This window comes from Opisthocomus hoazin, chromosome 10 (assembly GCF_030867145.1).
Source record: "Opisthocomus hoazin isolate bOpiHoa1 chromosome 10, bOpiHoa1.hap1, whole genome shotgun sequence".
Classification (NCBI taxonomy): domain Eukaryota; kingdom Metazoa; phylum Chordata; class Aves; order Opisthocomiformes; family Opisthocomidae; genus Opisthocomus; species Opisthocomus hoazin.
Genome location: NC_134423.1, coordinates 25,339,357 through 25,362,414, shown reverse-complemented (window position 1 = coordinate 25,362,414; position 23,058 = coordinate 25,339,357). Strand labels below are relative to the sequence as shown.

The 23,058-nt window shown below is 43.7% G+C and overlaps 1 protein-coding gene across 12 annotated transcripts in view; it reads left to right on the top strand.

Annotated features, from left to right (window-relative positions):
* The window catches only part of AKAP13 (A-kinase anchoring protein 13), a 232,238-nt gene that overhangs the window by 11,258 nt on the left and 197,922 nt on the right, over positions 1-23,058 (top strand). For 9 of the 12 annotated variants that reach the window (XM_075432212.1, XM_075432207.1, XM_075432214.1 and 6 more), the window contains exons 2-3: positions 9,730-9,786; positions 10,395-10,449. The gene's annotated coding sequence lies outside the window, so the exon portion shown is untranslated. The remainder of the gene's footprint in view (positions 1-9,729; positions 9,787-10,394; positions 10,450-23,058) is intronic. The other 3 variants (XM_075432217.1, XM_075432205.1, XM_075432206.1) reach the window with 1 other exon arrangement.

Sequence of the window (23,058 nt, the reverse complement as noted above, 5' to 3'; positions counted from 1 at the left end):
TAATAATCCTTTCGGAACTAATTTGAAATTGCCAATTTTTTAAAAAATAACATCTCTCCAAAGAAGATGTGATCAGCCTTTCTTTGCAGATATTACTGTTCTATGTTGATTTTCTAACTACTCTTCAAGTGTATATTTCTTTTAAGAAATAAGGCAGAACTTTTTTTTTTCCTTTTAAATCTGTTCTCCCTGCCATGAAATAAAACCTATTTGCATGTTGATGAATAGTGGCTAGGAAGCCTGTCTGGTTCTGCAACTGGATCCATAAGTAGTGTTGGTGTCTGGTTTACTTAGAGAAGGAAGGTGTCCCGGGGTGGCGGTGGCAGGGGGGGAACACTGTGCTTACTCGCTGTAAAGTTCCCATGTCTGGGCCTCGTTCACCACCACCACACTTTAAAAGAAACACGATACAAAATGTGTAGCTTAAATATTTGAAGTACAGAAGACCTTTAAAAGCTCAAGCAAGTACTGACTTTAATAGAAATGGGTTATATTGACCATTTTTTTTTTTTTTTTTCTCCGTACCTCTGCTGCGGGCTCAGAAAGGGCTTTGTGGATGGTAAAGCTGGTGAGACACAACGCTTTCCCCATCACCCTTCCTATCTCTTGCCACAGGGAGCCCCTCGGGGCAGGCGGAGTGCGTTGCTGCATGTGGTCCCTGTATAACGCTCCAGCGTGTTCGGGTGGATGGGACCGTGCTGGGAGCAGCTGTTCCAGTTGCCGGACTGGATCTGGCAGCTAATTCTCAAACCTGTTGGGTCTCGGGATTGTGGTTTGGATGAATGCCTATGAAACGCACCCTCCCAGCCATTTGTAAGGATATTTTTTGAGCCAAAAGCACCAGGTCTGGTCCTCGGAGCGTTGGTTTGTGGCATGGTTGCTAAAGGAGAAACTGCCCTCTGTGCGAGACTAAAAACCAGTTTATTCTGGAAGACAGAAGGAGAAAGTTCAGTTGGTTCAGGGGCTGCACAGTTAACCATCCCTGACACCCCAGAAGCAAGCGTATGCGCACTCCTCTTGCAGAACAGCAATGGCAGGTAATTAGCGTGAGGCCATCCTGTGAGCAGACGAGGCTCGGGATGCTGGTGTCCCGTTTGGATGACAGCAGGCAAAATGAAACATGGCAAAGCTTCAGAGTTGGAATAAAAAAAGCTTTTCATTTTTGCCCCCTTAACGAAGACGGTGGTGAAATGCTCCCCTGCTGCGCCGTATTTTCCTTTTTTAAACTGCCTGTGGCATGGTTATTACTGGATATTGTGAAATGTAAATAACGCCAAGGTAGTGAACTCGGCATTCCTGGCTCCTTGGCAGTGTTCGTGAATGGAAACATCTGTCCGAGTCCTCTCTGCTTCGCTTCCCTCGCACAGCTGCCCGCTTTAAGCACGGCTCAGCGCGGGGCCATACGTGCTGCCGAGTCCTGGAAAACCTCTTCCTTAACTTCTGCATGTGCACACCACACAAAATGGAGGAGAATCTAGAGGCTAAAATGTGCAATTAATTTTTTTTTCCTTCAGGAGGATTTTAGTGCAACTTGTTTAAATTTCCAGCTCTGGAGCCCCCAGCAAAAGAAGAACGTGGAGCTGTTGGAGCTGATCCAGAGGAGGGTGACAAAGATGATCAGAGGGCTGGAACACCTCTCCTACGAGGAAAGGCTGAGAGAGTTGGGGTTGTTCAGCCTGGAGAAGAGAAGGCTGCAGGGAGACCTTGTAGCAGCCCGCCAGTACCTGAAGGGGCCTACAGGAAAGATGGGGCAAATCTTTTTAGCAAGGCCTGTTGCAATAGGACAAGGGGTAATGGCTTCAAACTCAGGGAGGGTAGATTTAGGCTAGATACAAGGAAGAAATTTTTCTCAATGAGGGTGGTGAAACCCTGGCACAGGTTGCCCAGAGAGGCAGTTGATGCCCCATCCCTGGAAACGTTCAAGGCCAGGTTGGACGGGGCTCTGAGCAACCTGATCTGGTTGAAGATGTCCCTGCTCATTGCAGGGGGGTTTGGGCTAAATGACCTCCAAAAGTCTCTTCCAACCCAAACCATTCTGTGATTCTATGAAAAATCTGGTGTTCTTGTGCCAGCTGTCAGCTGCAGGACACGATGCAGGATAGACCTGACCTCATGCTGTCGGCAGAGTCTGGCTCTTCTGCTGGTCCATGCATCTCACTTGTTTCATTCACAAATCACAAACCCTCGCTTGGCAAATGCATAACAATTCCCTGTCTCTCCTGTATAGGGTATAAGCTTCACTTGAAAGGACGTGTTGGTTTGCAGGCTTGGAGATGGGTCGCTGTGTGACCAAGTGCAGAAAGGAGGGTCGGAAACCTCCCTGATCATTCACTTGGTGTTTTTTCTTGAGCTTGAGTGAGAGTTCTCAGGAGCTTCTACTAAGTGGGCATTTGAAAAAAAAACAACCACCCACAAAAAATCCAAAACCTAAAAACCATGCAAATAATGCAGGAAATACGTAATGAACATTTCACGATTGGCAGAGATAGTAACCCGGGCTTCAGAGCTTTGGGGCGGCTACAGGATGTAAATACTATGGCACAGACGGGTGCTGTGTACCAGCAGCATTGGCTGTTTTGACTCCAAAGCAGACTTTGTAAACTTTAGACAGCGCTTTCAAATCTTTTTTATTTAAACTAGAGAAATTGTTGTGAATTTTGTCACCCTAGTGGAACTCGAAACTGACACGTCATCTTTACAAGGTGTTTTCTTTGTACTTTTCTGTTTGTGATTTTAATGATAAATTGGGAAAAATGAAAGGGGAGGGGGAACAGGATGCTTTCGTTCCTTTTTAAAGGTAGAAATAGCAACCATTTTCCTCTCTTCTTCCACTCCTTTTATGTGTGAAAAGAGAAATGTCAGTTTTTGAACAGATCAGAAACTTTACTAGTACAAGCATCAGTTTGAAGCAAGACTGGCTGGCCAGGTTTTGATGGGTTATGAATATATTAGGTGAATTAATACAACTGGCCACAATGCATTTATGAAAATGCTTTTGCATGTTTTTAAAGCTTTTGGTGCTTTTTATTTTGCTGTCAAAAGGTGAAAAATTGTTCTCTAAGGGAAACCTTAAATGTACTAGCCAGGGAATAATTCTGCATGGAATATATCCTGTTCTGGGAAAAAAGTGGGTTATTCTTAACATAAATTACATACTCAGAATTAACTAAGATTAAAATTACAGTGAAGACAGGCTAATAGGGATTTTACTCTGCTTAGGAATCTGACTTAAAGCGTGCATCAGAGTCTGAAGCTGAATTTGAGCTGCCAGTGCAGTTGAGTGTAAAATGCCTCCCTGTCTCAACTGGAGTAGGATAATGCAGAGTTTTAACTGAAGTTGTTTTTTTTTTTTTTTTCTCCTTTTCATTGGACAGATTTCTAAAGAATTATTCTGATGATTTTGTTTTCCCCTCTGAGTCATTCCAAAACCTAATACAAAGCAGCATTGCGCACTGGAGGGGGGGTTTGCTTCTGCTCTCTCTACTGTCTCTTCAGGATTTCCAGCCTTGTATAGAATTGCTCGAGGCAAAGGTACACTAATATTATTTGATGAACAGGAAGTCTACAAATAACTGTGGTATTTTGCCGTTAATTACATTTGCAGTGATGCAGGTGTTTAGTCTTACCCATAGTCAGGAAAACCAGTGCTTCAAATAGATAGATTTGTCAGAACATGTGGAGGAGGAGGTGGGCTGTAGGGCTGAAGGAAAGTACAGCAGCAAAGTTGAGTTTAAGGGTTTTAAACAAAAAAGGTTTCAGGAGACCTGTTGCTGATGGCACTGCTGCTGTGTGAACCCCCATTTCTTCAGAAATGACAAGATACCTTCCTTTCGATTTTTGTTTGTTTGTTTTTTGTTTGGATGGGTTATGATGGTCTTAGATTGATGTGCTGCTGGTTCTGCTCGGGGAAGGCTCCCACTGTGGTCTCAGGGCTTTGTGGTATTTGTTAATGTGGTCGTTTTGCCTCGGGCTTCTCACCCCCAAACCTCTCCTTAGCTCATGTGGTGCAGAAACCCTTCTCTGGGTTGCGCTGGTGAGCGGAGCAGCTACATGTTCACCCTTGAGCAGCGGGTTAGGTGACACCCCACGTCTCCTCCAGACAGCGAGAGTGTTAAAACACTTCATTAATACTTAACTTCAGCGCTCTCAATGAGATGGCTGAAGGAAATGAAATACTGTCATTAAAGTCATGCTGTTGGAAACGCCTGAAACCAGCTATATCGGGAGACTGACTCATCCTGCCCTTGCTCTGGGAGCATGGCTGGATGCAATGGGAGGGTATCCTTGGTTTTTTTCCCATCTTTATGACCTTGTGTCACCAGCCGATGAGTTTATTTGGGAACACACTGATGCAGGAGAGAGGACAATATGCAAACTAAGGAAGAGTGGATTTAGACTGGATATAAGGAAGACATTTTTTATGGTGAAGGTGCTGAAATACTGGAATGGGTTGCCCAGAGAGGTGGTCAATGCCCCATCCCTGGAAACACTCAGGGCCAGGTTGGACGGGGCTCTGAGCAACCTGATCTGGTTGAAGATGTCCCTGCTTATTGCTGGGGGGTTGGACTAGATGGCCTTTAAAGGTCTCTTCCAACCCAAACCATTCTATGATTCTGTGTTTCTGTGGGTGATGCTCATAGCTGAAATAGTCTTGGAGTAGTTATTTTAAGAGGCAATCCTGGCTCACGTTCATCGAGCTGAACTACCAAGAGCAGCTTCTGATGTGGAAGAAAGGAGATGGGGAGAAAGGATGCAGGTGGTAAGAGGATGTGTGTACCAGCAGTGGAGCACTGCTCGTCTTATCTCTTCCAAGTTCCCTGCTTTTCCTCCCTCTAAAGATGGTCGTTATTCCAAGCGGGCTCGAGGGGGGTGGGGGGGATGGGGGGTGGGGGGGGTGGGAATGGTAGGTATGCAAGGAGCAAGTATGCAGAGAATTGCTGTGCTGTATGAAAACGTAGTATGAAAGCTGATAACTGAGATGCATGGCGATGTCTTCAGTTGAGTTTGGCTCTGAAGCTTTAGGGGGCATAGCAAAATACTTGTGTGCTAGCCCATGTGGGCCGTTATAAAAATAGATAAATATAAAAGATTGTCCCAATCTTGCTTAGTACTGTTCTTGAGCACTTCTCTCAACTTTGGATGTTCTTGAAAAAATTGCTCTTTCTTAGCATAAAAAGCAGTACTTAAGATATTTAAATAGAAATGGTGCTGCCTCTCCAGAAAGGAATATGAGTATAAATATTGAAAGTGTCCGGCTAACCCGGCAGGATTGTGGATGAACACATGATACTGTGCCTTGTGCATTTACGACTGTAATTATGAATGACTTGTGCTGTGAGACAGTGATAGCTTCAATACTGCCTTTTTGTTGTAAATACAGCGTCTTCTGTGCTATTGTTTAAAGGCTCCTTTGGAAGCCTGACTTAATGGTGGAGCTGAGTGAATAATTCAAAAACTTTTTAACAAGTACATGTTTAAATTCTTAAATGAGCTCACCATAACCTTCTTATGCACCCCTCCTGCATGTGTCATACAAATATTAGAATAATTGAGTTTTACTAACGCAAATGTTTCCGTGAAGCAAATTTTTAGAGCTTGATGTATGGCTGTTTATGGAAAGGGGAATGTTAAAATCTCACACACCAGTGTCTGTGCCAGAAACATGTGCTTGCTTACTTAGGAAGAGGGTGGGAGATAGGACCCTTGGCTTCATTTGAGCAATCCTAATTAAGCTCGTTTGTCAGATTGACTTGTATGCAGTTTAAAAACTGGACACATGTATTTAAAGGAATTTCAGATGTATCCCTCTTCCAGGCCATTCTACGAACAGTAGCAGTACTTATTTTAAAATATTTGCTTTTTTCAGATAAGTACTATTTCTGACTCTTTCCTTTTCTCCCCCCTTTACACGAGATGAAGCAGCACATTCAAAACGCATCTGCCTAGCATCACTGAGTAGCTCAACACAGGGATGCAGACCACAGAAAATTCAGTCATCTTCCAGATTTGGTCTTCCTTTGGCTTGAAGTCCAGTTCAGGCTGGAGGAGAGCCTTGCAGATGAGTAATTTGGGTGGATTTAGCATGGCTGCTCACACGTATTGATGTTTGCAGACTTGCTGGTGAAACCTCGTTAGTGTTAAGTCACTTTGGAGTACTGATGGTCTTTCCAGGGCTTTTGTTTGCCCTTTAAACAGAATGTCTAGGGAATCAACATTTATTCATCTCTTGCTTCTGAAGAGGAGTGGAAGACTTAAGAATTGAAAGCCAGCTCAAGAAGCAGGGGTTTGAGGATTAGGTAAGCAGCTGGGCAATGCTGTATTCTCAGTGGAGAATTGTTGCTTAATTGGTTACAAGCATTTAGTAGAGGCTGTTGATTCTGTTTTCACACAAACCTTCTCCTGTGCATGCTCTGGCAGCCCTCTAACCTTTCTGGGACTGCGAAGTGTGTGCTGCAGCTTCCCTTGGAGGATGGGATGGCAAACCCGCACTCTTTCAACGCGTCACAAGCTTGCAGAGTCTGAATTGCACCTGCGGGGTTTACTCTCTGAATTTTTGATTTCTTCGCCAACCTTCATCTCCGAGCTCTGCGGAAACCTTCTGTAACAGTCTCAGCGTGGTTACCACAGAGCTGCCCAGGAACATGCTGAGCACCAGTCACTGGTGAGCATCCATGCCATGTGCCCCTCGCAATCTATGCAGAAATCTGGAATTGCAGGCTTGTGTGGCGAAGCAGATTCTTGGAGTGACAAAGAAACTACTATTAAAAACTTCCACTGCCTTCAGTTGCAGCCATTCTAAGTGTAACTTCCAGCAATACAGAGGCTGGAGGCTAGACATCTGGGTATCTGTAGCCAGGCAGGCGGAGGAGGTGGAAAAACCTAATATGATCTTTAGAAGTAGGAACTTTTGTTTTTTAGGGTTATGGAGAAAAACAGACAAACAAACAAAAACCCTAAAACACCAAACCCCAGCATCATCACAAAAACCAACCTTGAATTTGCACAAGATGGGCGGTAAAATTTCAGAGCCAAGTAAACTTGTTTTTGTTTTTTTTTTTTTCTTTCCTGAAACTGCAATGTGTGTCAAGTCATATTTTAACTGAACAAAATTAGTTGTATCCAGCTCTGTAACAGGGGGCACTGGCCTGTTGTTGTGGTTTTCTCGTAGTCTGTTGGCGTGGAGGGGATGACCAGACTTAGGCTGACTCCCTCCCATCAGCTGTAGCAACTGGTTGCAGCTGGGTCTTTACCAAGCTGAAAAGAGCTGACCAAGGAACATCTAGTCCATGCCTCTTCATTTCCTTACAATGCAGTGAGTATCAATGGTTCATCAGCTGTAAATTGTCAGTGCGGGTTTCTCAGATTTTAAAACAAATGGGAAGGTTTGGGTGCACTTCATTCACTTGTTTTTAATTAAATATCGGTGCAACAAGAGTTGCTTTGTGACAAGAAGGACCCAACAATCTCACAAAATGTGCCGAACAAGCAGGCTGTGTCTTGTCGTCCCATTACGACATTGCCACTGCGGGAAACACCCTTTGCGCTGTGATAAACTCGTCCTTACTACTGGTGCTAAACTGCAGATTAACGTGGGCAATTGCGCTCGTGCACTGCAGATCGCTAACAGTCTGCTGGCTCTTCAGAGATTGTGCTGCAAAGCATGTGTGAAGATAGGTGAGCAATATCACCCTTATTTACTGTGCGGGGAATCTGAGGCTTGGCAACTTTTTGCTGAAATACCCACGACATCTGAGCGTTTGCCCAGCAAGCCGCTGTAGTTTACAATTGAAGTTGGCGATTGCAACTGGCACGATCTCCGCTGCCACACGAAGTGGGGAGAGCAAGTGCCGGCTGAGCTTTGCCTGATGCGTCGGAGGAGATACAGGCTGGTGGCAGCGCAGAAAGTGACTGTTGTCTCCTGGTTCCCTAATTCTCTGCTTGTTCACCGAGAAGAAATTACGTGACCACTGAGCAAACTGGAGTGTCTGTACAGTTTGTGCTGAAGTTTTGTATGGAGTTAATAATAACCTAGAGCAGAAACTGGATCAAAATAAGCTCTGGATTTTGTTGTTGGTACTTTTTGATTGCCTATTGGCATTCTGCAAAGCAAGAGGTAATTTGTCAGCCATTGGCAGGCTTGTCCCTGTTTACATAAATATCTTTGATACTTCACCCTCCCCGTGGCGACCTGTGGACCATCTCTGTTGTGTCTTTATGCCATTCTAGGTTTGGTTATTCCCTCTTTCTGCCCAGTAGAGATTTGCACCCCATCCCAGTCTGATTCAACCTGGTGCCTGTTCAAAAATGCATCACCTTGTCTTTTAAGTCTTCCTGTCCATATAATAGTGTGTTGAAAAACATTTTATTGTTTTTGCTTGTTTTGAACTCATTTAGCATTGTCAGAGGGGAAAACATTGAATGACTTAATGTGCGTTTGGGCTGGATGGAGTAATGATGAAGTATGGCCGAGTTGTTTTCTTTCTTCTAAAGCCGCACACTATTTTCTGCTCTGGGTGTTTTGATTCTTGTTTATTTTGCTAGTTCGTTTGGAGAAGAATAGTCTGGGAGAGGGGAAGGAAGAGGCAGGGTTTACCCCTGCAACCATCATTGTTAGGCCTAACTTCTGGTAGAGTTTTGCTGCTTTGGCTCGACCTTTTTAAACTTGGGAAATGTGTTTTTGTTTGTATTTCCATCTTGTTACATTTTAAAACTATTATAACTGTACCAGATTGTTTGAAAAACGTACCCCCTATTAATGTTCAGAGTCTCTAAATAGAGTTTCCAGGCAGCTTCTCATCCGCCAAGTACCATACCCGGCTCTCGGTGGGGTTTTGCTTGGTTAGCTCGAAGAATCTGCAAAGCAACTGTTCAAAATTGCTGACACATGTTAAGTAATGTGGAAATCGCCATCCTACTCTACTGAAGTCTCAGTGCTCATGTTGGCAATAAGAACAGGATCTGACCCTGAAGATTATAAGTGAACTGTCTTAATCTGGAGAGCATTTCCAGGCAGCGTCTTCCCTCTGACTGTCTACTTTATCCTTTTGGTCTTGGGTATTGTTCTTTCATTAAATTTTGTTTTAATTTGCTCAGTCTCTTTAAAAATATCCCATTCTGCCTCTTCCATGTGTTTTTGAATTACTCAACCACGTAGGTGTATTTAGTGATGCCAGTTTCAGAGTAAAACTTCAATTCTGTAGTTGAATGTCAGGAGAGGCAATGCCTAGTTCTAACAATAATGCTATTGGTATAATGCTCATTGATAAGAAATCCATCATCTTCCACCTCCCTCCTCCAAACCTCCAGTGTTCAGCTTTGGAGCAGCTGTAATCAGCCCGTACGACTTCCCTTCCTCCTCTCATGAATAAACCCAGCTACCTTATCTTCTCTATCGGAAAGTCTTCCCTGGCTCGAACAGCCTCTCGAGGCGCATATAAAAGGGGCTTTCACTGGCTAACAGGAAGCGCAATGAATAGAGGAACTTTTGATAATGCCCCGTCTGTCTGAGCAGAGGATCAGCCCGACTAAATTGTACCAGATTAGTGAATGGTGGTGCTTCAGCCGGGGCCAGAATTATAAGTTTTTAATCTTGGAACAAGCAATGACTTCTTCCTCTTAAACAGCGATCAACTCCCTCTTTGATTTGGAGGCTTGCGGTCATCCATATTCAGTTAGTTTGGGTGGGTTTTTTTGGGTTTTTGTTTGATTTTTGTTATTTTTTTTTTTCAGTCTGCATTCATGGTTCTTAAGAAGCCCGGAGTGCTTTTTTTGGTAGCGGTGATTTTGGTAAGACCATGTGCCATTTCTCCCTGTAACTTGCACCATGCTGTGGATTTCTGTGGCTGTAATAAAGGCTTGCATGTCACAGCTTTACCAGTATCAATCCATGTTGTGCTGCCTCGCAGGCTTTCGCCGTTAGCCATGGGGTGGTTTGGATTTTTTTTTTAAGCAACACTTTTTGGTTCCTGCCACCTTCAGCCTGACTGGGGTGGATGACGACTCCTCATTTCCCACCCTACAGCTTGGTCCAGACTTTCTGGTAATCCAGCTTGAGGGGAGAGACGAATGACTGCAAATCTAAATGGGGCAGTTTAGCTAACTGCCTTGGGCCTGACTAGCTGGATAACGCTAGTTTTATTGCAGTCCAGTGTGATTGACATTTGAGGAATTGCACTGGTATAGTACTGGCAACAGCAGTGGAAAATCTGCCCTGGTGTTTCTGATGTGTTTGCTGCCTGAGGAGCACCTTTTTGGTACAAATAACTGTCTGAAATGCAACTGGTGGAGTGAATGTACTTCTTTTTCTTTAAATCACTGACTTTTTATGTTCCCAAGGAAAAAAGTGAGTATTATCCTACTTACTAAAATCTTGTGTTTTTCTGTGTTTTTTTCAGGCCTCTCTTCTTGGATTTTAGTACTGGAATACTCTCTAATGACAACTTTGCTTAGGTAAGTGAAGCAAGATTTTTTTTTTTGGTAGGTTTTTTAGAATCACTTCCTCTATCTTAACTACTTCTGCATGTTGTGTTGTAACTGTGAGCTGCCAGCCAGCTGTGCTGCGTGTGCTGTGGTTAGGGCTAGAAAGATGTAGTAAACAAAAGTAGGGGTAATGCCTGTAGTGTGACATAAGGACCTAATTTATTAATTTAATCAAATGAAGTGGACGTGGTTCAGAATAATGAAATACAGCTTTTGTCTGCATATTACTGCATATTCTGACCAATTTATGATTTTTTTTTCCCAAGAGATTCTCTGCATTTTTTTTTTTTAATTTTGGAAAGTAAACTCGTTTTGTTGGTATCACTTAATGTCATTTCATTAGGAAAATGAAGCGTTAATACTTCCAAGACTGTAGATACAGTCACTCTTCCTCCATCCTTTTCTCTTCCCTCTTTCCCTCAACAGTTCTAGGCAGGAGTTTCTGACGTGGAGGGCGAATCATAAGAAGCTTGAGTTTTATGGGTTTTTTTAGCCCAAAAGATGGGAGAACCCAAACAAATTTAACACCCCCCCCTTCCATCTTCTGAACCCCGTCTACACCTCGAAAATGCTAAATTCAAGCTGATCAGTGATAAACAGGGTTTCTGAGCACTCATTACGAGCACATCGTCTTGTCTACTTCTAAATACCTTTGCAAACCCAGTTCCTGTGCTGCTGCAAATCACGGGGGCATTCTGCTGAGCTGGAGGGCAGCCCAGCCATGGCTTGGGTGATGGGTGGAAGAGCTAAATGTGCTGCTGTACCAAAATGTACCGTATTTTCCTTTCTCTGTGATGGAGAGAAGATTTGATTGACCTCTAATGCAAGGCAACAAGTTTATCCCCAGATATGCAGCTAATTTTGTGTATTAGTTGGAGATGCTTGTAATGCTGGATGAGGCCAAACAGTGACTGCAGTACTTACATGGGGGGGAATATAGTATTCTAGCATATATGCTGACAAAGATAAAAGTGCTGCTGTTCTTCGTAAAGTGTCTGTGAAAGGGTTTTCTTTTCTCTCTCTGTTTCCTGCCGCTGGGTCTGTAGCAGTACCCACCCTCTCTCCCTTTTGATCTCCTTCCAGTGGATGGTCAGCGTGGAAGCTTCTGGCCTCTGTCCCTTGAGACGATGGACCTCGGTGAAATAAAATTGATCCACTCTTAAACCAGAAGTCTTCTCCAGTCTGCTTCTCCCTGGTATTTGTCCCTCTTTGGGAAGGACTCTAGGAGAGCAGAGAAGTCTTCAGCCTTAAAACCTCATTTTAGTAAAACAGAAAACTGCAGAGAGGAACTTGGGTTCCCTTTAGTTTTCCTCTTAGGTAGCTTGTCTGAATTTTTCTATCTGCTGTTCCTTTGCCAGGGTACTGAACAGGAAGTATCTTGTGTAGTGTGGCTTTTGACTTTTCTGGAAACACACGTGAATGGGCTGGTGGACTCCAAACTGTGGGTAGTCCACCAAAGGTGGACTTTCTGATCCTGATAGATGGTCTGCTTGGTGTTTCGCTGAACTGCAGGCAGAGTGGTCTGTAAGACAAAGCTGAAGCTGGACGTGATGGCATCCTTTGCATTTTACTAATTCAGAGAAAAGACCTTAGGAGAGCCATATCTGGTACATGTCAGAGAGCTCGTTGCTTGGCATCCAGCAACAGGTTGCTGATGAGACGCGCTTGCCCATTGCAGCGTGCTTGCGGTTCCCCCACATTTCCCTTGACTGCTACGTAGTTTGAGGAGTGACTAATTTGCAGCCTGAGGATGTATTTATTGATGCCGCTGCCTGTCCAGAGAGTGGAGAGGACTCTGCAAACCAGGGAAGTGTTTAGACAGCAGTTTTAAATCCTTTTAACTTTGTATATTAGACACATCTATGAATATATGCAGACCTAGCTAATAAATAACCCAGGGAATGGTAGTTAAGAAGAAAGGATGTAATTAATTCTGTCGTGTACTCTGCTTTAAAGTTGGATCCAGAGCAGTAATGCGTTACGCTGGAGAGGTAAACACTGTCATTATTCAACAATGAAACGTGTGCGAGGCTGACACTGTTTTCCTCCTTTGATTTAATAATTTTTTCTTTTGCAACAGTTGGAGTATTTTAGATGGTCTTTGTTTGGTATGGTGGAAGCCTGATGAAGCGCTACCCTTTCCAAAGGGTCATTACTCCTTTATTTGAATTGAGTTTTGTATTAATGCTGCTTTGTTGACACAGAATGTGTGCAGTTCGAGAAGGCTCTTACTGTGTTTGCTGCGGTTGGGGTGCTTGGCTGCAATTCCTGCAATATAGTTTGAAGGGAGGGTATCGCTGTTTCATCAGGTGATCCCTTTTCAGCTCCCCACGTTACAGTGTTGACCCAGGTCAAATGCACGTGCCACACAAAAGAAAAAAACAATCCTTTTTGAGGAGATGCTGTTAAAAAGCTGATATGAGTTTCTGTTAACTTGCATATCTTTTTCCCTTTTTTAATATTTTTTTTAGTGGGAAGAGGCATATGGGGATATCCTCTATTTGCATCTTTAAACATTTAAAGCTGCTGTGAGAGTGATGATATCTTTGCTAAAAGATATAGTTGTTGTGGTAAAAAGTTAGATAAAGCAAGGTAGTTAACTTTTTGGCTTGTGATGATAACTGATAATAGGAAAAAATGCTGAAGTGATTGCAGTTTGAAGCTTCACCCTTATTATCACTCATAACACAGCCTCACCCCACTCCCTCACACTTCTCAGCAAGTTTCTTGATGGATTGTTCAACATGCACACACAGAAAAACAAACAAAGATATTATATACCTATTCGTGTCCTCTTCATGCTCCAGACAACCCAGCCAGACAATCACTTGAGTTTGCATAAAGATGTGCGCATCTAGAGCGGGTTGGCATTGTGCAACCCCTCAATGCCTCTTCTTGTGGGGTTTTCTTACAAGTTTTGCAGCTCTGGCTCTTCCAGCAGAAGTTTTGAGCAAAAAACACTCGTGGAGACACCAGTGGAATAGCTGATGCAGCTCTGCAGCCTCCTCCTAAAATAAGTGGTGGAAGGATGCCTATTTCTCTTAGCAATGTTTTGTTTGGAAGACAAGCATGTCCTCAGCATGTCCTTGGCTCTTTGTCTCCCTAGTAAACTATAGCACTGAATACTCCTCCTTCCACTGTTCCCAACTCAGTTTAAAAGTTCCTGATTAAAAGCAACGTGGTGAACTGTATTTCTGTGCTCCTTCAGGGTCTGCTACTTCTGATTGCAGAAAGCTTGCAAAACTCCCAGTAATTTGGAGAGGAAGGGAGTCCTTCTGTCTTGGTTTCGGCTGCCGCCGGCAACAAAAGCGCCACGCGGCCGCCCCTCCCCCCGCCGGCGTGCGGAGGAGAATGGAAAGAAAGAGGCAGAAACTGGTGGGTCGGGATAAGGGCAGTTTAACAGAACAGCAAACAGAGGGAAACAGGAACAACAACGATACAGATAAGGAGAAAACACAACAACGAACCGTACGGCCCAGACAGCCGCTCTCCCGAAACAGGACCGGCGCTGCGCCCCCCCAAGCCGCGAGTGCCTTCCCGCCGCGCCGCCCCCCCCACCGGAACCCCGCGTGACGGCACATGGTATGGAACACCGGGCTCTGTTTGGCCAGGTGGGGTCAGCCCCCACCCCCCGGCTGTGCCCCTTCCTGGAGTCCGGTGAAAATTAACCCTGTCCTGGCCAAACCCAGGACACCTTTCTTGGTGTGGGTCCAAAAGAAGTTGCGTGTTGTCAACTTGCAGAAGCTCTTTCTTCAAAGTATGAAATGTTTTTTGTTCTTTTGTTTTTTAGGTGGAGGGATCTGATAGAAAATTGTTAGCCCTTGGTGGGTGGCACGAAGCACATTGGCTGGAGGGGCTATTTTTCTGTGGTTAATGTGCTGTTTATTTTGCAGGCAGTGATCGTTGTATTTTGCTGAGGCAGATGGAGGGATTCCCAGTTCCACAAGCATAACCCTGGGAGAGATTAGTTGGTTTTAGGTTTCACCACTTGGATGAGGTTAGCCGGAGACAGAGGTCCATCCCTGGGTATGGAAATGGTCTTGGCCCAGATCTTGTCTGGCGATGTAAAGCCTGAGAAAGGAACGAGAGGTCAACTTCAGCTTCGTAAGGAATGCAGTGTATGTTAATTCTGTGGCATGTGTGGACTGCTGCTTTTTTCTATTTCAAAAAAGGTAAAAAAATTAGCTACAAGCTCATGCGTTGTTTTTTAAAAATGCTCTAATTTGAGCTACAGTTTGCTCTAAAGTAGAGCCTACTTTATGGCTACATAAATATTTATATCAGTGATACTGAGGCACTAATGATAAAGAATCCCAAGAGATTTTTTTATAGCTACAAAGCAAAGAACATTTCTCCCAGTCTCTGCCTCTTAGCACCTTTCCTCCGCTTTACCCGTCTCCCTACGCCCGAGCCAAGAAGTGTCCTCAATCTGCAGACACAGGGCTCTCTCTCTTTTTTTTTTTTTTTGCATCAACAGCAGTCTTAATTACTCTTCAGTTCTAATGCTAGTTACAGAATTGAGCTCTTTTGCTCATGTCAGTTAAAAGTCTGTTATTTTTGATGGTGTGTAGAAAACTGAAGCTCCGAAACAAGCTAAAATGAACACAACTTGTTTCCTCTTTGCTCACATGGGCACTTATTCACTTCCCCATCTGCTTTGACTTTGAAGATTGCTGAGGTTCTTCCTCTGTCTGACCCACTTGGCATAAGCTAGAGCAGATTATCTTTCTTCAGTAGCCAAGTTTATAGGGCTTCAGTTTACTCGTAAATAATCCTTGGAGTTTTGAGTGCTGCCTGTCTCCTTTCCCCTTCAAAACTGACTTGCTGTCGTTGGTGTACAAATTAGGAAATGATTTTTGTCTATAGATAGAGGGGAGCGTTGGTGCAGTCACTAGGCAAGAGGACATGTAAAGTGTGCTGAGGAGATTTCACTAAGTATCTGTGGTTTTAAATATTTATCTTATTCAGTTTCTGTTTGTGGTCCTAGCACAAAAGAGCATCAGCTGTAGAGGAGAGCTTTGCTCTGCTAGTGCTTGTACAAGCACAGTTCCAGAGTACAAAATCAGTATGAGACCAAATACAGGACCTGGATACACAGAAACAGCTTAATAGAACCACATAATTTTTTAATATATTCAAAAGAGAAGGACAGGGCGATGCTCTGTCTTTGCTTTCACACTTCAGTACCTGCACCAGTGATTGGTTTTGTGTGAATGGTTATTTTAAGGTAGTGTTAAAACTCGGTTTCAGCTTTTCTGAACATAGTTTTCTCCAGTTCTGAGATGGGAAGTGCAGTATCGCTGTGTTTGGGCTGCTGGGATACAACAGCGGTGTCTGTGGAGCTCTGACTACTTTGGGTCTCTGCATGCTGGAGGTGACCTCTGCTGTTCCCATGTCGGTGCGTGCTGTGCCCTAAGAGGTTTTGCTGAGTAGCTATCGATAGTAGAAACGGATATGAGGTTTTATAGAGTAGATGATTAATTCTTCTAATTTGACTTAAAATTAATTTTAAGATTATCTGAAACATAAAAATTCCAAAACCTTCCTCCGAATTTTTGTACATCGTAGTCAGGCCAGTCTAACAGAAACCAACTTTCATCTAAGCACTGGGCTCTCTACAGTTACTGAACCTTTGACTTCCGTGTGTTTGTAGCTACAAGTGAATAATAAATGTAACAGAACAAATATTGTTGTTTTGGCCTTTCCTTAATGAGGGAGTGATGGGACAGCCAACACAAATAATGTATGAAAGGCTGGAGGTCATAGTCTTGCTGTCTTTAAATTCTTATTTCAGCGTTTCTCATTGCCCAGAGTGAACTCGAGGGCTGTTACAGTCCTTTACCTTTGCTCTGAAGGAACCAAGGTGTGACTTCACACCTGCTTTTTCCTAGTAGCTTCACATTAACCAGGAGCGCGTGTATGTCTGGGTTTTGACTTGGTTTTTCCTTCCTTAATTCTCCTGCATCTTCCAGCCATTTTACTGCTGCCAAAGCACAAGGTGATTTTTAGTTTTATTTTACTGTTTGTTTGCTGGGCCTGGTGGGCATGTGATGTTTTTGGTGGGTTCAGAGGGTCTGCAGACCAGCTTCTCTCAACTTGATCTTTCAGGCCTTGTGATCTGCGCGTGGTCCTTCTGGCCTCTTGGTTGCAAGAGATAGCAGCCCTTCGTGGAAAGATGGGCTGTAATGTTGTCCTGCTTTGAGCATGGGGGATTTGGAGTATTTCCTATTAGATGTACTAGTAGTATAAACAAACTGTTTTGTTTAGTATAATCTCTTTACCCTGGTAGGATTGGAGACATCTTTTAAAGCACTGACGATAAATTTCAAACTAATATTTGTCATTATTTAAATAAACATAAATGAGGATGGTATACAAAGAACACAGAAGTTCCCAGCCCAGGGATTTTTAAGAGAGACTGAATTGGGCATAGGCTGTGTCCTTTTTGTCCATTTCCCTATTGAACTCAAGGCACACCTAGTTAATACTTTTTAAAATTTGTGTGGGTGATAGCATGGCTATATATTGCAGTGGACGCTGATTTTGGTTTCAAAGGTGCAGAATACACACAGGAGGCCTGTAAGATGAGTGGATGGTAAGGATGGCAGGTATCATGCAGGTCGTCTGGGGCAGCATCTTTGCCACAATAGCTGCTGCGATATGGAGGCCTTCAGATTGAAGCCTTGAAACTGAAAAGGGTGAAGTACTGGGTAGCATGTTGTAAAAAGTCTTGTGGAGTGTGGAGTAGATGAATAATTCCAAAAACATAGTGCTAGAGAGAAGTTTCCATGCCAGGCTGTTACTTTTCATTGCTGTGTTAATTAGAAAGGAAGAAGCACTTTAGGTTTTATGAAGTTTCCCCATTCAGTTGAAGGTCTGCAACATCAGATGCAACAACAAAATGATCAAGCACTTGTCTGGGTGCCAGCAGCCTTGTACTTCCAAACAAACTGTATTTTTATGAATCATGTTAACTTTTTTAAAAAATAAAACTTAGGACTTAGAAAAAGCAGATGCTGATGAACATGGGGAGGGATGGGGAAGACAATATAGTGTTCTTGGTAGTGAGGTGACCTCTGACTCTCTGATTTTGTTTACCAAGAAGCTATTATTTTTCATACATAAACTGTAAAATTTTACCTTTGAGGGACTTCATTTTAGGGAGTGGAGGAGTCCATAGTGCTTTCAAGGCCTGTGTTCAGGTCATAATCCAAGAGTGAATTCAGTATCTTCATACACTGAAGGTGTGTGAGCTTTTAGTTCATTAGGCTTTTCAAAAAAATGAATTTGCAGATGTGTGAGGGGCTGGGGGGGAAGCCCTGGCCTCTAAGTAGTGGTAAAATTTAAAACTCACATGGGTATGGCTCTGATCAACATCCATTTCAACGTTCCTGTAAAAAGCTTATGACTTGGCAGGGTTTCAAGGACTGAAAAAAAAAATAATGCTCTGTATACAACATGTTTTATTAATGTTGAAGGAGTAATGTTGCTGTATTTCAGGGTCTGCCACTGCTTAGAATAAGTTCAGTTTGGCTCTTGTAGACTTTGGCTTTTTCCCTGAATAAAACCAAAGTGTGACTTCACATCTGCTTTTTCCTAGTAGCCTTGTATTAATTAAGAGTGTACATATTTCTGCATTTTGGCTAGGTTTCCTCCTTTTGCTTCCTTAATTCTCCTGTGTTGCAGAGTAAAATCACAGTTCTTGACCCTCAGCTGGTACTTGAAGTATATTCTTGTAAACCTTGATGTTAAGCATCACATCCCACTTACTTGCTGTGATGACTTTTTGCCTCCTTTTAAGCTATATGTAAAGGTGAATTTGAAATTGGGCAGCTGAGAAAGAAGTAGTCTGTTAAAACTTGGCAAATGTGGTTGACCTACTAATAGCAATTTTTAAAAAAAAATATTTTTAAGGGAATCAGTGTTGTAAAACGTGAACTTTGAGGTGCAATTGCTGAAGATAACTTGTGCAGCTAAAATGCTAGGGAAGGCAGATAAGACAATTCAAGCACAAAATCACAATTTACAACCACATACCGGTGTCCCTTTGGTAAGATTACCCCTGTGCTGGGCTTGGCTGGCGATCAAGGGAGACGGGTGGAGTGGGATTGCTTGTGGTGTGCAAGGGATTGTCCCCCGCATGGAAACAGGAGTCTGAGTTCGAATACTGAACACTGGCCTCTCTTAGCAAGTGCTGTGCAGCCTGGCTGTAGGACACAGCCTGGGTTGTTTGAGACAGGAGAAGGACTGTGGGTATGTGACTTCTTAAAAGTAGTTTTTGCTCCCTGAGTTACCGTACTGTTAAATATTAAGTGAGATAGCTATATCTTGGTCTTATGTTTCTGATTTGTGGGTACTGTTTCTTAATTAATATTTATGAAGCACTTGGAGCACTTTAAAAGTGCTGCAGGATTGTGAAATATTATTGCATTTGTGTGTGCGTGCTCTTAAAGGAGATTTCCAGATCCTGCTGCGCAAGCGCTTGGCTGAGTCACACAGGTTCTCCCTGACCCGGTTCTCTCCTTGTTTGCTCGCTCCTCCCATTTGACCCAAGCCATCAATTGTTTCATCGTCCTCCTTCCTGCCATGGGTTTGTCAGTCTGTCCCTTGAGGATCAAGCAGTTCTGTTCCCTCCTCTCTGCAAGTGTTTAAGGTCAGGGTGGATGGGGCTTTGAGCAACCTGATCTAGTGATGGATGTCCTGCCTGTGGCAGGCTGGGTGGACTAGGTGTCTTTGAAGGTCCCTTCCAACCAAACCATTCTATAATCTTTTCCATTGAAGCCCCTTTGAAGCTGATAGGGGTTCTTATCTCTTCTTGCCCTGTTCCAGGGGTGCCTGTGGATACGGTGACCTTCCTCCCCATGCCCATGGGAGGTTGGACATTGGTCCCTGGCAGCAAACAAAGCATTTCTTCCTCCAGTTCCTCCCTTGTCTCTCCCACAGGCCCTGCACAGAGGTCTGGCGGTTGCCCTTTAGGGAAAATATTTGGACTTCCAGTGTGCTTCCCCGGGGATGAGTTGGGTGAGCCTTAGCTGCTCTTCTCCCCGTGGTGGGCATGGAGATCATTTGAGCTGAAGAAAAGTTCAAGGGCAGCAGCTGGACGTGGACTGAGGTTGGGGATGGATGTGCATGTGAGTGAGTGTGATGTGCATGTGATGGATGTGCATGTGAGCCAAAAGTGTTTTGTGGCAGGGACAGAGTTGAGAAGGTGCCTTTTCCAGGGGAGACTGGAGGAAGATTCATCTGGAGCTGATGTGGCTATTGTGGCCAGAGGGTGCTCCCTCTGCAGAAGTCATCCTGTAATGGCAACTGCTGCTTTAGCGAGGCTCTCCCATTGCCTCCATCTGACCTAGAAATGTTTTGAAACTTTCGGTGTTCATGAGTACTAGACAGCTGAAATCCAGCCATGTGAGCATGATTTGATTAGTTATTTGAAGAAATTCCCACTGCCCAGATCAGAGTAGGCTGGACTTTTAAGGAGTCTTAATGTACTATCTGCAGATGAAAACAGAAGTTTAGCACTGGACTGTCGGACGAGAGATGCAGAAATACCAACTGCTTCACCAAAAGCTGAAACCCCTTTGTTTGTAACCAATCTGGAGCTCCCTGGGAGCTTGTTGGTGTTAGCTGCGGTGCTGGCATCAGCGCTCATGGCCGGCATCCTCGTGTAACTTGGTCTGCTTCCCCTCGCTGAGCCAAGGCTTTAATTCAAGCGTGGATAAAGCTAGGAATTTGATCAGGCTCCTAATGTTGGTCACACTTTGAAAGAAGTGAAATGGAGTAGAGCTGAGTTACAGAGCACAAGGTTTTTTTTGTGAAATCTGAAGTGTTTGGCAGGTCCCTGAAAATATACGTGAATAGTCCCCATCGAGTTGCTGCGTACTCTGGTTCAGCTCCTTGCTGTTACCCTTGTGTGATGAACTCGCTAAGTGGATGATACGGAAGAATTTGATTTTTTTTATGTGGTCCTGTCAGCCGATCCCTCGGCATCCCTTAATCTTGGGTATTCATGGCTTGAGATAAGGTATGTGTTGAGTTGCACTTAGTCCTAAACTAGGTCTATACTCAGTCTAGCAAAGGAGGAGAAATTTTGTTGTGCTGGAACGCTTCTTTGGGGGTTATGTGGGTTTTCTTAAAATAAAAATGAGGGGAAAGGAAAGGAGAATAGATGGTTAAGTGGTTTCTGTCACTATTAATGCTTGCCTACTGCAGCGTTAACTTGTGTTTCATGTCTTTTCCCAGGGGTGGGAGAGGCAGGAAAAAGAGGAAGCTGGCTGTACTATTTTAGTTAAACTAGGTTAGTGCTTGTTAAACTGAGGTGTGTTATAAAGCTAAGCTGTGTTTTTTTTAATGCTTAGTTGTATCCAGCGTCCTTAGGAGTCTTGGAGTTGCAGTCTCTTGGAAGATCTAGACTTGAATTACTGTTGTCTTCATGGCACGAGATTGAGCTGAATGTGCAGCAGGACCTGGAGAGCTGAAATTTTTTGCTAATTTAAAGTATTCCTCAGGTCCTGGAAATGCTGTGAGGTGTCACTGATGTTGTCAGCACATATAATTTTGTTCCGGATGCCTTTAGCACTTGTTGTTGTTCTCCTTCCCATCCTCTTTCCAGCCATTCGTTACCACCTTTTTTCTTTCTTATTTCTTTTTCCCAGCAGTTTATTTAATAAGAAATGACATTCTGCAAACTAACCAAACCTCAAGTAATCAAAAAAAATTCTCAGAGCTGACCCTGCTGTGAGTGGAGTTTTAGGTGGGGAGGTGATCTCCGTGAGGAGGTCATCCCCTGGTCTCCTGTGCTATGCTCCAGCCCATGGGCTGTGTCCCCACCATTCACCTTAGCTGGCTGGAGCTGAACCTTTGCCATTTATGTCCGTTTAAGGAGTTAATTTTTCTGAAAGGCGCTGAGCTGCTTGGCGTGGTGTGGTTGCCTCAGCTACGGGCGTGTAAACCAGTAACACGGGGGGAAACGGAGGGATAAACACTTGCTGCTCTTTATTTGCATTGGGAATTACAAGAACCTGGGATACCTTTAGTGACTTGGAACAATTTTTATTTGAACGCTGGCTCGGTCATGACCTCTGCACATTTACATAATGAAACAAAGTATTCAAGCGATTGCAATGCAGTGAGAAAAATCTGTTAAGATTGCAGTCCCTTTATTTATATCAACTGACCTTGGTCTGACTAACAAACCAATTTTGCTTAATCTGTTGTTTTTAATTAAACATCATATACTTACAGGAATTAAGTTACTGGCATTTAATCAAAGCATCTCTGAGGTCTGCCTATTGCTCTATGTACTGCACAGGTTGAGAAGCTTTCCCAGTGCACAGGGTGGTATTTTAAATTAAACACATAAAAGCAAAGGAAAAAGGGATTAATATAAGAACTATAGAGTTCACTTGTTGATATTCCTGTGGCTGGATTGCATCTATAGTTTCTCCTAAACTTACGTTAATGTTGCACCATGGGATAGTTGAAGGGCCACTCACTTGGGAGCTCTAGAGTGACATTTTTCAATGCGGCCTCTGAAGACAAAGCTGAATTATGCTGTAACCTGTCCCTCCCCAGTGAAATCACGGCTGTGTTCGGCCTTGCATCCAGCTGGTGTCTTTGTAGAGCTGAACTGGACTTCTGTGGAGGGCGAGGAGTCGTCTGATCATTGCAGGATCTCCCTCCCTTGCTGCTGTGCTCTGTGGCTTCTGCCACTTGCTGCCTCTCCCAGCGTCTTCCCGAGCCTGGGGGAAAGGGATGAGCTGGGTGTTGGGAGGTCGCTGGTGTCACTTACTTCTCCGTTTCACTGGGCGGTGTTGGGGTTGTTTAAGCAACTTTTAAGATTCAGGTCTTATAGAGAGGATAAGGACGGCACATGAAGATGATGCCCCTTGTGCCTTATCGCCTTTTCATGTGATAGTTGATGCCAGGTGAGAAGTGCTCTGGCAGACAGATAGATGTGGCATGGGGTTTTTTTGGCACAAATGGTGTTGCAAAATGATGTTTGACTCTTACAGATAATACTGGAGAAGTCAATGTTCTTTCCTGACTGCTGTTTGCCTTTATGCTTAGCTTGTGTGCTGCCGTGACCTTCCGAGATGCGTGGTCTGTATGTTACTAAAAACGTACACCAAATAAACTTGCCCAGGCAAGAACATGGCCTTGATGCGCCATTGCTACCTAGAGCCCTGGGCCTGGAGGAAATGTTAGTGGTGGAGATGGTGGTAAGGAGTAATCTTCCAGGTCTCTCTCTATATTTAGTGCTTTTAAGGTTTTAGCTATGCTTTTGGACTATAATTTTTTTAATTGCAAGGGACATAAATCTTGTTACCAAAAAAAAAAAAAAGCAAGCTTTCAATTCACAATACATTCCTCATTAAAAAAAAAAAAAAAAGTACCTGAAAAGCGTACACCTTTTGAATGTGTGTGGAGATGAATATTCAACCTGTGAGCCAGGAGCAAGCTGCAGCAGGGATTATGTGAGAGCACAGTGTGGGAGGAATTTAATTCACCCATGGTTTACATAATATAAAAGGGAAGACCCCTCTTTCCTTGACTTAAGGGAGTAGCCCCACTAAAGTC